Consider the following 14,250-nt stretch of genomic DNA (forward strand, 5'->3'; position numbering starts at 1 on the left):
CAGTTTTTCTCTGCCGGGGAGGGTCCTAGCTCAGGAGTTTGTGTCACAGGACACACTCCTCTTCTGTTCTATGAAGCTCTCACTTCTAAAATAATGAGAAAGTGGATTTGCATTGCTCACCTTCTAAGCATAATTCATCAGAAGACACTGGGGCATTTTCAGCAACTATATTTTTTATTGTGTCAGTTAATATTCATCAATGTCACAGTTTTACTGTCTGGGAGGGTCCAAGCTCAGTTCTGTGTGACCAAAGGATATATTCCTCTCGTGGCTCTAGTTCATCATGTTTTGGGGTTTTTATAGGTTAGTCCATACACTTCCTAATCATTAAAAGGTGGACGCTCTAGCCATTGTAGGCAACGGTCAGAATGAGCTAGGGCTCACTAGCCAATACAGATTGAGGACAATTATTGCGTGGATGGTAAATTGACTAATCACTTTCAAAATTATAGCATTACCACTATTTTGGGAAAAAATATAAACCCAAGGCCAGAAAAGTTATATAAAGAAATCCATTGTAGTTCATCACTTCAATTCTTATTTTCATTGATGATAAAAATCAATTTTGTCAATGTAAAGTGGCTTAGTTACTGAAGAAGTTGGAGATTTGCATTTTATTTGGATTACATGCTTTCGGTGATGACAGCATGCTGAATAGTAAGAAGAGATGCATCTTCGAACTGCACACATCTAAAGCGCACCTCACGCGATTTTATTCAAGTGGGTTTAAAAGCACCAAGTGTGTCTCATAGGGATATTATATCTATAGAACATTAGAAAGAAGGAAAGAGAATTAGTCCATAATTCAAGCAAATGAATCGCATACTTTCTGGAGCTAGTCCTGAGCCTCTTCCTTAAGTCTCTCTGGTGGTGCGGTTTCCAAGTGTGTGGAGGACCTGGCAGAAAGAAGATGATGGACTATTCCCAGGACCAAGTGTCATCATGTCAATTCCTGTTCATAGTGATCCTAAGTATGATAGACAGAAGCACCTCGTGGTCTGCCTGGCCATGGGCCATCCTTGGAGTTAGGATTCATTCAACATTAGAGATTACAAATGAACTGCAGAGAAAATCCATGTAGGCCAAGATGAGCAGCTGGATCCAGACACATGGAATGCAAACTACCTAGGAAAAGCTTTAGTTTATAAGAAGTAAGCCTGTGAAATGGTGCCGGTTCCAGCCCATGTAGAACATGCTTGCAGAAGGTATTGTTCCTTTTCTTCTTGTAAGAGAAAAAACATGGGAAGTAGTGCCGAGTTGACTGAAAAGTCTGATTATGTGGCATTGACAGGAGTAGGGCCGTGTCATTCGGGTTAGGAATGTTTTAGTGCATTTAACATCTTCCCAAGAATTCCCTGTTCTCTGTGAGATATTTGGTAGTTATTTAGAGGGCTGTAAATATGATTTTACAATGTAGAAACAGAGCAAATCACAATAGACTATTTTGAATATTATCTGACATGGCAAAAATCCAGTTGCTGAAAATAGCCCCTGCCCTAGAGTGTCCTAGTGAATAAGTTGTAAGAGGATCGCAATGCAAGTTCAATTTCCCTTTGTCTTATAAGCGATAGCTTCATAAATGGGACATTCCAGCTTTACAGCCTCCCTTGTTGTCCCTTGTAGAGTCTGATCCAGATGCTGATTGCAAATATCCTTCAGGTTTGGGGACCAGTTTGGTTTTGTGGCCAATTTGTGTGAAGAAACGTATTTGGGGAAGCCAGTTCTCAAAAGGCAGAAGTCAACCATGGTAAGAAAGAAAAAACAGAAACGACATTTACTATTTCACCTTTCCCCATCTCACTCACATCCAGAGGAAAAGCTACTTTGAAAATAAACAAGCAAAAGTGAGGAAGACCACGTTCAAGTCCGTGCTCCTTGGGATGTGCAGGCAGCCAGTATGGCGGCTCTCTCTATTCGTTTCTAATGTCTGCTGGCGTTCAAGACGTCTCTTTCTCTCTGCCTCCAGGTCTGTTCTCCCTGAGGTTTGCTTTGCGTTTTTCCAAGTCTGTATTTTTTGACGGGCTCTTTCCCTGGGTATGCAATCCTGAAGAAGCAGGAAATCAACACCAATATTTTGAAGTTTGCAAAATTCATCTTTTCTGAGGGAAGCAGACCTCGTGCAGGCCATGTCCCTCATTGCTGTGACCTGTTGACCTTACAGTTAGCAGTCCAGTGCCTAACACTGCACCACCACAGCCACTTGGACTATGAATAGTTCACCTTTGAACGTGACCATGCACTAGTTAATGGAGCTTTCATCAGAACAATCCCCAAGCAGAACAAACCGTCTTTTTCTAGTTTTACTTCAAAATGAAATAATAATTTGGAGGCAATTCTCCCATGTGTGTTGACTCTGGATCTTGTTGTTGCTAATGAAGATTTCTGAGTACAATAGAATTGTATTTTCAAAGAAACAATTTTCAAAGACGCAATTTTTGGAGATAAATTACCCCAATGACCCAAGAGCTTTTCCCAAGATATCATTTTCTCAAAATTTATTTCCTGCAAAATGGGAAGGCCTGAAGGGTTGGTGGTGGTGGTCAGTGTGTGTCTGAGTGTGATTCAGCCACCTCACCAACCTCTCCTAGAACTGCCCCTGGTACAGTGCATGTAACACACATGACAAGGTTGTTATTTCTGATCTCTACATCATCCCAAGTCTAACACAAATTAGATAATACCTGGGAGTTCAAGCCTTTTCTAATATTTATAGCACCAACATAAGTAAATCTGGGAGGAAAAAATTTTGGTAAATTTAATCTGAACCTGAGGGAAGGAGAAAAGCTTGTATTTCTAATTAAATTTCTGAGTTGGTTTCTAATCAATACACAGCTGAGAAAGATTTGAAACAGAAGAGAATTAATATTTGCTTTGGTCTTGCTAGCTCCATTAAAAAAAAAAACGTATGAAACAAAGGGCAGCTTCTCCTTCTTGCAATGCACACACAGTGTCAGGGGAGATGATGGATTTGCCAGCAATCAGAAAGTTCTCGCCTATTGACTTAGCGGATGCAAAATTATATCTAGTTGTGTAACGATCCTTTATAACTCCATGTAACTGGGCACGAGTGAGCTACATGCTGTACATATCGCCACAGGAACGATCACAAATTAAGACGAGGAAACAAGCTGCCCACAATGGTTTTCTAAGAGGATAAGTGATTAATTCCACAGATAGCACCTCTGAAAATCGGTGTGTTCAGAAGATTTCTTTATGCAAAAGTATGAATATAATGCTGAAATTACCCTACGATGTGTAAAAGAAACATTAGGTATTTTGAGAAGTGAAGTATTCTTTTTATGCTTCGATCTCCTACTACCTTCCCTCTAGGACTACGTCTGGGCATTCTGGGAGTCAAGGTGCTGAGACATACAGCTTCATTTCTTCTCGACGCCCCGAAGGCAACTGAGCTCTGCACGTCCAGATATGGAGATGAAGTCGGTTTACCACTGAGTACATGTTAAAACTCTCTGGATACCCAGGAAAGAAGAGGCAACACGATGCCAGCCTAAAATAGGGCGCACTCAAATTAGAGACCCATTTGGGGCTACCTCTGTATCTCCAAGTGCATATATAAATTTGAAACTTGAGTGAGGATTTCTGGAGTACGTCTGTGATAGAGTCCTGGTGAATGTGTGCCATAGAGATTATGTTGCTAAGAATAAGGTTTCTGGTTCAAATCCATCATCGACAGTATGGACGAAAGCTCTCACAGAGATGTTCATTTCTGAAATACTTTGCCACTCTGAGTCAGAATCAACTTGATGACAATTGACTTTCTTGGGTTCTGCCATTCTGATGTCCCACTGAGAAAATTTTGAATTGGACAGATTTCCTTTGTTTTTGTTAACTCCTACTGATTTGGAATTTATTCCTTTTTCATTTTCTAGTACACAGTGCACAATACGAGGAGCTCCATGCCGTTTTCACTCAGCTCCACATTTGGCCCATTTAGATGGTATATCTGCGTGCTTTGTGCACCTGTTCAAAGTGATGCCAATGGCCATTAATTAGATTCCTTCTTCTGAATAGTCAGCTACGAATGCTTTATGTTCCAGTCATTTCTGTACATCGAATCTTCTAAACTATCTTTTTGGGGAACACCTCTTAGAGTTCACAAAGGCAAAAGGGGGAGGCTGGAAAGTCTTGCAATATAAAACCTTCGCTTGCATCTAGTTGCCAGCAGAGCTTACTCACCATGGTAGGAGAAGGAGCTCTAATTGTCTATTTTCTGTTTCTGCTCATATGAATCTCAAGTTGGTCTAGTATCTGCATTTGTTCTAAATAGCCCTTCCCACAATGAAGAAAAATTCTCCTCCTTTCCTCTATGACAATTAGTGTTGAATTATGAGGAAAAAATTATAAACACATAGCATACAAAGCCGAAGAAACAAAACTAGCATACATATTACTTTTTGTGTGTGCGGTGAAAATGGATCCCCTCTATCCTGGAGCAGCACCAACTTTTGAACATCAATAATGGTAATAGTGACTTACTCAGATAATTTGAGTTTTCATAATCTTGTCAGTGAGCACAAAAAAGAAAAAAGAAACAGAAACATAGAGGCCTCTCTCAGAACAAGAAAAGATGTGCCTCGTGTCCTGCTGGCATAGGGAGGTCACTGCCATCCTGCGTGCTTCTCTCTCGATCATTTAAACCGTTCGCACACTGTGAGTATGTACTGGTTTCTCTCCTCATTCATACTCCATGCCCTTCCTTACTCTTTCTCTAAGGGAAGTATACGTTTTTTGGACATTTCTCCTATGTTAGAAATGACAAAGACTAGCAAGAAGTTTTTATCACCTTGCAAACCCATCTGTGGTGAAAAACATGAGGATACACGATATTCCAGGTATTCAACATAAAATAGGAACCGAGAGCTGAGCGTATACTATAGTAGCGGGCAGAAGCTGCGGAATGGGAAGTGGTGAATTAGAAGAAAAGTAAGGAGAGAGAGAAAAGAGGATTGTTGCATTTCTAGAAGGAGCGTCTGTTTGATATCAAAAAGATAACACCAGGGGAGGGTAAAGCCCCCTGTGAATGCAAATTGCATTTATGGTTCTTCTAGGTCATAGTGTGAGTTTGTGAAATGCAAGTAATTAAGATGACCCTGCTAGCCATAATTCCTTACGTGATGTGTTGTAACTCTGGACTCGACTCTGTGGCTAAATACCCTTTTGGAAGGAGTTCTCTGTGGTGCTGATGGGTAGGATTAAGATGGGATTACGTCCGGACCTTAGTAAAGGGTAGGAACCAAGTCACACCCTTTGTTTCCTTGGGGATATGGTCTTCTCCGTGACAAAAGCCACACCTTAGAGTTACCCCTCAGTGTATAGGAGCCATCTCCGACACAGGGAAATCCCAGGACCACTGAGCATGTTCAATATCTCTTTCTGAAGTGGTGGAGTCTGTGACCAGAGGCAGTAAAGACTATGGCGTGGAGACCATGGGACAGAGCAAAATCCCCAGGCTGAGACCAGAGGCTGTGACAAGGAAGCCAGGAGACCGAGCTGAGAAGCAGTGTCAAGACTGTGAGACAGTGAGATGGAGCTGCAGCCCGGCTTCCTGGTCCCTGGAGGCAGTGGCCAAGGGACCAAGTGGCTGAGAGACTAAGGACAAGAGAGAAACTTGGCTGCTGGCTAAGGAGTGGGTCACCAATAAACTCTATTCTTATTGTTTATTGATCCTGGCTTGTGGTAACTTATTGACTGCACTAATAAACATCAGTGATTATAAGTAGTGTATGCGAGTTCTTTGTAGCCATTAAAACAATTCAAAACCAACGTAGAAGTAGAGTGCTGTGGGAGGAACGGTTGGTGTCAGATAGGTAAAGAAAGAGTCTGACATCTGTCTCTTGGCCATAGGGCAGCCAAAGGGGTAAGATGTGGCTCCTTTGCCATTTACACAGTCTGTAAAACTTCCCAGCCGCCCCCCAAGAAGTTAGTCACTGAGGTGATAAAATAACATAGACTATGTGTCACTGTTTTGATCTGAGTCCTAGTCAAACGCTACCCTTCCATATCCTGCATTTTTGTGCCGTCAACTGTTATTTATATAGATGCTCTAGAGCAGTGGTTCTCAACCTGTGGGTCAGGACCCCTTTGAGGGTCCAATGACCCTTTCACAGGGGTTGCCTGATTCATAACAGTAACAAAGTTACAGTTATCAAGTAGCAACAAAAATAAATTTTTTTTATGGTTGGGGGTCATCACAACATGAGGAACTGTATTAAAGGGTCGTGGCATTAGGAAGGTTGAGGATCTCTGCTCTAGAGATTCTGCTCACTGCAGCTGATATGCTTGTCTTCTTTTTTGTTGAGAACTGGGTTATAAGAAAGGAAATTTTCCATTTCTTTCTAAATATTTCAAAGATATTCCAAATCTTTTCCCAGGTGCTTTGTAAGAGGCTCTGACTCATAGTAACCAATATATTACAAGGTAATACCTGGGGTAACCCCCCAAACCCAGAATTGCGCTGTGTGGAGTACAGCTTCTTTAGTTCATGTTTCCACACTAGGCAAGCATCCAGCAACTTGCTCTGAGTTAGTGCACTCAGCGGCATCACCTCATAAGGTTCTCTCTGGTCACAGTGAATTTTTTTCTTAAAAGCAGTTTCACTTAACCCTTGTTTTTTTGTGTGTGTGATGACTGATTTAAGAAACCAGTGTGCTGCCGCGAAATTTGATTCCCGCTCAGGAAAAATGCCACAGAAACTGCTGTGAGATTGAACACAGCTTACAAGGATAACACTATGGGAAAAACGCAAGGGCCCGAGTGGTGTTCTCATTTCAAGAAAGGTGAAATGTTGATTGGTTGTAAACCTCATTCTGGATGTCAGTCAACTTCCAGAACAGATGAAAATGTCGACTAGCAGTGTATTTGAAGTTTGTTCCACCAGGTCGGATTGTTAATCAGGTTTTCTATTTAGAGGTTGAGAAAATATTTTATGGGTGACCATAAAAAGGCCCAGTTTTTAACAGACAGGGGACTGGTTTTGTCATCACAGCAATGCACCTGCTCACACAGCCATCTCAGTGCACCCGCTATTAGGCAAAAAACAGCATGCTTCTCTTGCCCCATGCACCTCTCACCTGACCTTGCTCCATGTGACTTCTCTTTGTTTCCATGAATGAAGAGGGACATGAAAGCACAGCGATTTGATGACTTGGCGACTTAGAAGAGGTGAAAAAAAAAAAAACCAACAAGGAACGTCCTGTGAGCCAACCAAAAAGATGAATTTGAAAAATGATTTCCAGAATGGAATCGCACATTAGACAAATGTTTCAAATGTAGTGGAGAGTGCTTTGAAGATGATAAGGTTGTCTTGTTAAAAACAACAACATAGCTTTGAAAACATTCCATTGTATGGGGGGTACCCCCTCCTGTATATATTATAGATTATTAGGCAACACATGCTGTCGAGTGCTGCAGGCTCCTCATGATGTTGCTGTGTTCAAATCCACCAGTACAGCCCCCCTGTTCATCTATTTAATTGAAGGTGCCCTCTTTCTTCTGTCGTTCTGTTAGAATACGTGTGGTTTCTGTCTCCAGTCACTAGTCTCTTCTGATAAAATGTGTAAAGGAAGCGAGACCAAGTTTCACTCTGCTTTCATTTAAGGAGCCTCACGATTGTGGTTTCTCTAAAACAGTTTGTTCACTCTTTTAGTGGTCTGTGGTCTACATTACTCTTTATCAACACCACAATTTAAGTGTGTCAATTCTCTTACTCCATGCCATGGGATCAATGCCAACTCATATATGCATAAAACAGGGCAAAACTGCCCTATAAGTTTTAGAGATGATAACTCTTTATTGGAATAGAAAGCCCCATCCCTCAGAGCTGCTGTTGCTTTTGAACTGCTGACCTTGTGATTATCAGCCCAATTTTTAACCCCTGTGCCACCAAGGCTCCTGTCAATTATCCTCAGGTCTTATGTATTCACTGTCTAACTCTCACGCGTATGTGAGGCAATTACAAATACCATAGTTTGGGTGAAGTATCTCTTATTCATCAGCATCACATCATTATTTTTTAACACATTAAAGAGGACTTTTGAGGGTTGTACAATGTAATATGTCATTTGATTTTTTGACTGCTGTTTTGATGGGCAGTGATTGCTAATCCAGGAACAGTTAAATCCTTAAAATTTTTGATTTCTCTATCATTTATTCTGCTGTTTATTAGTTCAGTGGTATGGGTTTCTATTTTCTTTGTGGTTTTGTCTCATCTATACTGAATGTGGTTGTCTTTGATCTGTATTAGTTGTCTTTGGTTTTCACCAGTCCTTGCTTCAGTTTTCTCCTTGAGCGCATAAGGCTGTGTCATCTGTCTAACTCCAGCATGCAGATAACTCTCGCCAAAGCTGATGCTGCATTCCTTTTGCATGCATTGTTCAGCTTCTCAGATTATTTGTTTATCATATTGATGTAATTAATGAGGCAAAATTATGTAAATCTCTCCTACACCTTTTCCAATTTTATATCCTGAATTTCTTTGTTCTGTTTGAACATCCGCTTCGTGATCCGTGTCTTGGTTCTGCATGAGACTAAGGAAGTTCTCTGGAGTTCTCAATTTTAGCAATGTTATGCATAATTTGCTGTGAACTTCATAGTTGATCATTCATAGGCTTGTTCTTACTTTTTCTTATTAATTTTAGTTCTTCTGTCAGTATGTTCTAAAACTCCATCACATTCTTATTACTTCCACCACCATTAATATAATATTTTATATATATTAATTTTTCCTTCCTGATTATTTAGACCAGGTTGGGATTCCTAAAGGTGTTTTATTGTCAATTTGTAAATTTCAGTAATTGCACTCAACTTAGATGTGATTTGTCAGAAGTCGCGCTGTCGTTTTCAGGGTTTAGCCACAACATTTAACACAGTACTTGCACCTACTAAATTCACAATTAATTTTTTATATTTATGAATATAGTGTATCTTTTCTGAATAGTAAATTTAAAAAAACGTATTCCCATTTAATCAATTCAAATTTACTGAGACATCTAAAAATAAATTTTAGGCCTAGACACTGAAATTAGTCATTGCAGAATTTTACTATTTTTATTTTAAAATATAATAAATATTCAGAGATTGATTTATAAAAAATGACAAGGAATTGGCATGACCCTAAAAAATTCACTCTAATTTTAACATTCAAATAACATTACTTTATTTATTGGCTCTTAATAAAACTTCCAAACTCCATGACTCACAGCATTAAGCATTTATCAATGCTCACAAGTTAATGGCTTTGCTGGACTTGTCTTCCTAGTAGCATTGCTGGTGCTTCTCTCTCCTTGTCAGGGCTTCGTCTCCCTGAGACATAGGTACAGACATAGGTACAGGATTCGAATACGCACAATTACTTGTCTGGAAATCCCGTGCTTTGCCTTGTCATCCATAAGAGGTGGAATGGCAGAAATGGACACCATGCTGTATAAAAATTATTTCCTCAGCCAACCCTGGCAACTGAAGAAGAGGGGGTAAGGCAATCAGCAATTTGTGATCTGACACCACTCTGGACGTTTGAGCAGCTAATTCCATTACAGAGCACCTGTCATTATTCAGCAGCCATTTAACTTGTGACAGTTGTAGCCTAGGAAATGGAGATTCCCAATTAAATAAAGCCCAGCCTGTTTCTCATGGAGCTCATAGTTTTAAAATGGTAAGGTACAAAGTAAATCAGTGATTATCCAAACAAACAAACAAACAAACATAACAAAATCGAATCCCACTAACACAGAGTAAATTACTTTAGGGTTTTTATGGCTGCAAGACTTTTAGGAGCAGATCATTTCTCCTTCTCCTACCAAGTAGCTAGTGGATTCAAACCACAGACCGTATGGTTAGCAGTCCAATGCTCACCCAAAAGTTCCACCAGCTCTCCGCAATACCAGACCAACCACCAGCCAACAGTCAACTCATGCCATTGACCCCATTGTTGCCTCAGGTGCCCTCGAGTCAGTTCCAACTCACAGTGACCCACGTACAACAGAACAAAACAAACTCTGCCTGGTCCTGCTCCATTCTCACAATTGTTCTTGTGTTTGAGTTTATTGTGCAGCCACTGTGTCACTCTATCTTGCCTTCATCTTTTTTGGTTCCCCTCCACTTTACCAAGCATTACATCCTTCTCCAGGGCCTAGACTTTCCTGATAGCATGTCCAAAGCAGTGAGACAGAATCTTGTCACCCTTACCATTCAGGAGACCATTAAGGAGAATTCTGGTTGTACTTCTTCCAAGATGGTCTGTTTGTTCTTTTGTCCATTGATGGTACTTTCAGTATTCTTTGCCAACACCATAATTCAAATGAATCATTTCTTTTTCAGTTGTCCTTATTCTTTGTCTAACTTTCACATGCATATGAGATGATTGAAAATACCATGGCTTGGGTCAGGTGCACCTGGTTCTCAAAGTGAAATCCTCGCTCTTCAACACTCTAACCAAGTCTTATGCAGCAAATTTGTCCAGTGTACATTCTGTGTGATTTTGTTGACTAATGTTTCCATGAACATTGATTATGGGGACCAAGCAAGTTGAAAACCCTGACTACTTCAATATTTTTTCTAATTATCATGATGCTCATGTCTGTTGGTCCAGTTGTGCGTATTTTGTTTTCCCTTATGTTCAGTTTTAATTCATACTAAAGGCTTCAGTTTTTTATCTTCATCAGCAAATGTTTCATGTTTTCCTCACTTTCCGCAAACAAAGTTATGTTATCTGTATACTCAGGTTGTTAATCATCCTTCCTTCAATCCTGACAATACATTCTTCATGGAGTCTAAGTTTTGGGATTATTTACTCAGCTTGCTGAGTGCTTAAGTATGGTGGAAAGACACAAGCCTGACACAGCTTCCTGATTGTAGAACATGCGGTTTTGTTAGAACTTTAATCCATGTACAGGTTTTGCATAAGCACAATGAAGTGTTCTGGAATTCCTAATCTCAATGTTATCAATATTTGTTATGATCCACAAAGTTGTCTATCTTTGCATAATCAACAAAACACAGATATATACTCGCAATGATATCCATGGTATATCCTCTTTTGAATCCTGCCTGAATTTCTGTCAGCTCTCTGTCAATGAATCTACTTCTGTAAAAATGGTTAAATTATCTTTAGCAATATTTTATTTGCATGGGATATAAACGATACTGTTTAATGATTTCTGCACTCTGCTGAGTGACCTTTTCTGGAATGCGAACATGTATGGATTTCTTCTCTTTTGTTGGTCAGCTCTTGGACTAGATGAATGAGTGCTTCCAGGGCTTCAACAGCTTGTTGGAACATTTCGACTGGTATTCTGGAAAATTCTGGAGCCTTACTTCTGGTTAATGCCTTTAATGTAAGTTGGATTTCTTCCTTCATAGCTACGGGTTTTTTATATCATTCGCTACTTCTTGAAAGGGTCAGATGTTACAGAAATCTTTTTGATACATTGATTTTGTGTCTTCCATTCACCATGTTTTGTTGTTTTCTGCATGATTTCAATATTTGACCCATAAAATCCTTCAGTAGTGAAATTCTGATCTTGAATTTGTTCCTATACTTCTTTTAGCTTGAGGTATGCTATGCAGATCCTTCCTTTCTGATGTTTAACTCTAGATCTTTCCACATTTCATTATATGCTTTATCTTCTCAAACGGTCCTTGGAAATACTTTGTCCAACTCTTTTACTTGATCATTTCTTCCGTTTGCTTTGGGTACTCTACACTCGAGATCAAATCTCAGCATCTCTCAGGAAATCCAGTTTCATCTTTTCTTTCTTTCTTGTCTTTTTAACAACTTTTTGCTTCTTTCATGTTTGATGTTCATCATGTCATCACACAGCTTGTCAGCTTTTTTTCTCGTCGGTGTTCAGTGTGGCAAGTTTGGTCTTAAGATGTTTTCAACATTCAGGTGAGATACACTGAGGGTCACATCTCGCCTCTTATGGACTTGTATCTCTCTTCAAAGCGAACTTACATTTGAGCAATTGACGGTCTGCTCCACAGTCAGCCCCAGGCCCCATTTTGACTGCTGATACTGAAATTCTCCATTGTTTCTTCCCACATGTGTAGTTAATTCAATTCCTCTGGGTTTCAGGTGGCAAGGTTCATGTATACTCTTGCTATTATTGTTATTGAAAAACATATTTGCAGTGAAGAAATCATAAGTCTGGCAAAATTCTCATATGTGATCTCCAGCTTTGTTTCTATCATGAAAACTCTATTTTCCAAGTACTGATCCTTTTTATTTGTTTCCAACCAAAATAAAACTCACTGCCATGGAGTTAATTTTGGTGCATGGTAATCTTATATAGCATTTCTGAGACAGTAAATCTTATGAGATCAGATGTCTTTCTCTTTCTCCTGTGAACAACGTGTGGGTTTAAGCCACTGACCTTATGCTTAGCAGTCCAATGTTTATCCCCAGTGCCACCTATATAATGTTCAATAAATATTTTAATACTTATAATTCATACATATGTCATTGATAAACTGGGGTTATAACACTTTATGCTCCTTAATTATTTCACATTACACCAGAAATATCCATTTTCTATTACATATGATTTGAAAATATTCTAATGATGCTAAATACTGCGGACTGCTCCCCCTCCCCCCATTGACTGGAATGCAAGTTTCTTGTGGGCTTGGCTCTTTATTTGTTTAATTTGCTCATAGACTCTTCGTTCTTATAACAGTGACTGGTATGTGGTTGTTTCTCAATAAATATTGTATTGATTGAATGATGGAAAGAATTACAAGATTTTAATCTTTAACTAATAATTTACTGCCTTTGTGCAAGTCACTTCACCTTTTTTTTGTTTGTTTGCTCAGGAATTGCTTATTTTATTGCTCATCTTTGCCAGTACGGACACATTTCAGGGACTTGAGAGCATCAAATGGTGAAGGTGCTGTCCATTGACTCCAGGAGAGAGACCTCCCACAATCAGGTCTTCTAAAGATGGGGACGGAAACGAGGCTCCTGAACGTGGATGCTGAGGCCAGCTCATGACTTCTCATGACAACTGGACATAAATAAAGGTCGGTCTCATGAAATCCTGCAGCATCTGGATGCTGAGGGCCTTATCATGACTTCTCATGAAAACTGGACATAAATAAAGAAGGTCTGTCTCAGGAAATCCTGCAACATCTGGACACCGTGCACTTGGAACTCCATGACAGGTGGTCCCATCCACAGGGCCAAGTCCCGCAGCCACCACCTTCCACGACTGGGCCCCACGACAGTGACTCGTGTCTGTCCAGAGGCGGTGAAGCCCCGCTCCAGCTGGATGAGGGTGCTGCTGTGTTCCTCTAGACGGCGAAGGTCAGCATCTGAGGAGCCAAAGATATGCTCCTCCACCTCCTCGTCCACATAAAACACCAGCAGATTCAGAAAGTTTTCCGGCACCGTCCACCACGGCTGCTGCGTCTCGGCGCTGGTCCTGCTGGTACTCATGATCCTGCTGAGTTCTGACCTGGTCCACAAGAGAGTAAGTTCAAATCTCCACTTTACCTTTTTAATGCATCAGTTCGTTTATCAATACTCTATAGATACTAATACCTTTGGGGTTTGTTGTAATGATTCAAAGGGGCAGTCTGTGAAAGGACTCAGTATAGTTCAGAAATGTATTTTGAGATCAGCAGAGGTTAGCTATTCTGTTCCTTCCACCTTCTTCTTTTCTCTCTATTATAATGATCCACAGTTTCTATTAAAATGATTGAGTTGCTCACTAAATTTTTAATGAATTGTTGAATAATACAAGTTATGCTGTAATTAAAATCTCAACCGTGGCATGGACTCAGTTCAAGGAAGGGCATATCAGAGGAACAAAGCAAAGTGAAGCTACTGCAAGGAGGATGGAGATCTGGTGGAAGAAATCAAAACACAGAGAGCCCGAGTCCAGGCTCCAGTATTGCATTCAGTCAGTAGGGCGTCTTCCAAGTCCTTCATTTCTCACAACTTAGGGTGGCTCGCACACAAAAATGGGGATAATTATATCCTTTCTAAGCATGAATTGATGATTAAATGCAGTAATTTTGGTTAAAAAATCTATAAGCGTTGATTAAGATTAATATTTCAAGAAAACTTAGATCTGAGGAGACATTTGATCTTTAAAAGCATGGATAGAATATCAATATTTAGAGATGGGGGGAATAGGGAAAGACCTTCTAAATGTGACGAGGGTTATGCTGGTTAGTATTTATGTCAACTTCTTGCACCTATGTGAATGTAGGGGTGTGGTCAAGCCTATCAAT

The 14,250-nt window shown here is 40.0% G+C and overlaps 1 pseudogene; it reads right to left on the reverse strand.

The window, feature by feature from the left end:
• Window positions 1-13,090: 13,090 nt before the first annotated feature.
• On the reverse strand, window positions 13,091-13,450 carry LOC142426622 (KHDC1-like protein pseudogene; annotated as a pseudogene).
• Window positions 13,451-14,250: the final 800 nt, after the last annotated feature.

The sequence above is a fragment of the Tenrec ecaudatus genome, chromosome 14, assembly GCF_050624435.1.
Source record: "Tenrec ecaudatus isolate mTenEca1 chromosome 14, mTenEca1.hap1, whole genome shotgun sequence".
In the NCBI taxonomy this organism is placed as follows: domain Eukaryota; kingdom Metazoa; phylum Chordata; class Mammalia; order Afrosoricida; family Tenrecidae; genus Tenrec; species Tenrec ecaudatus.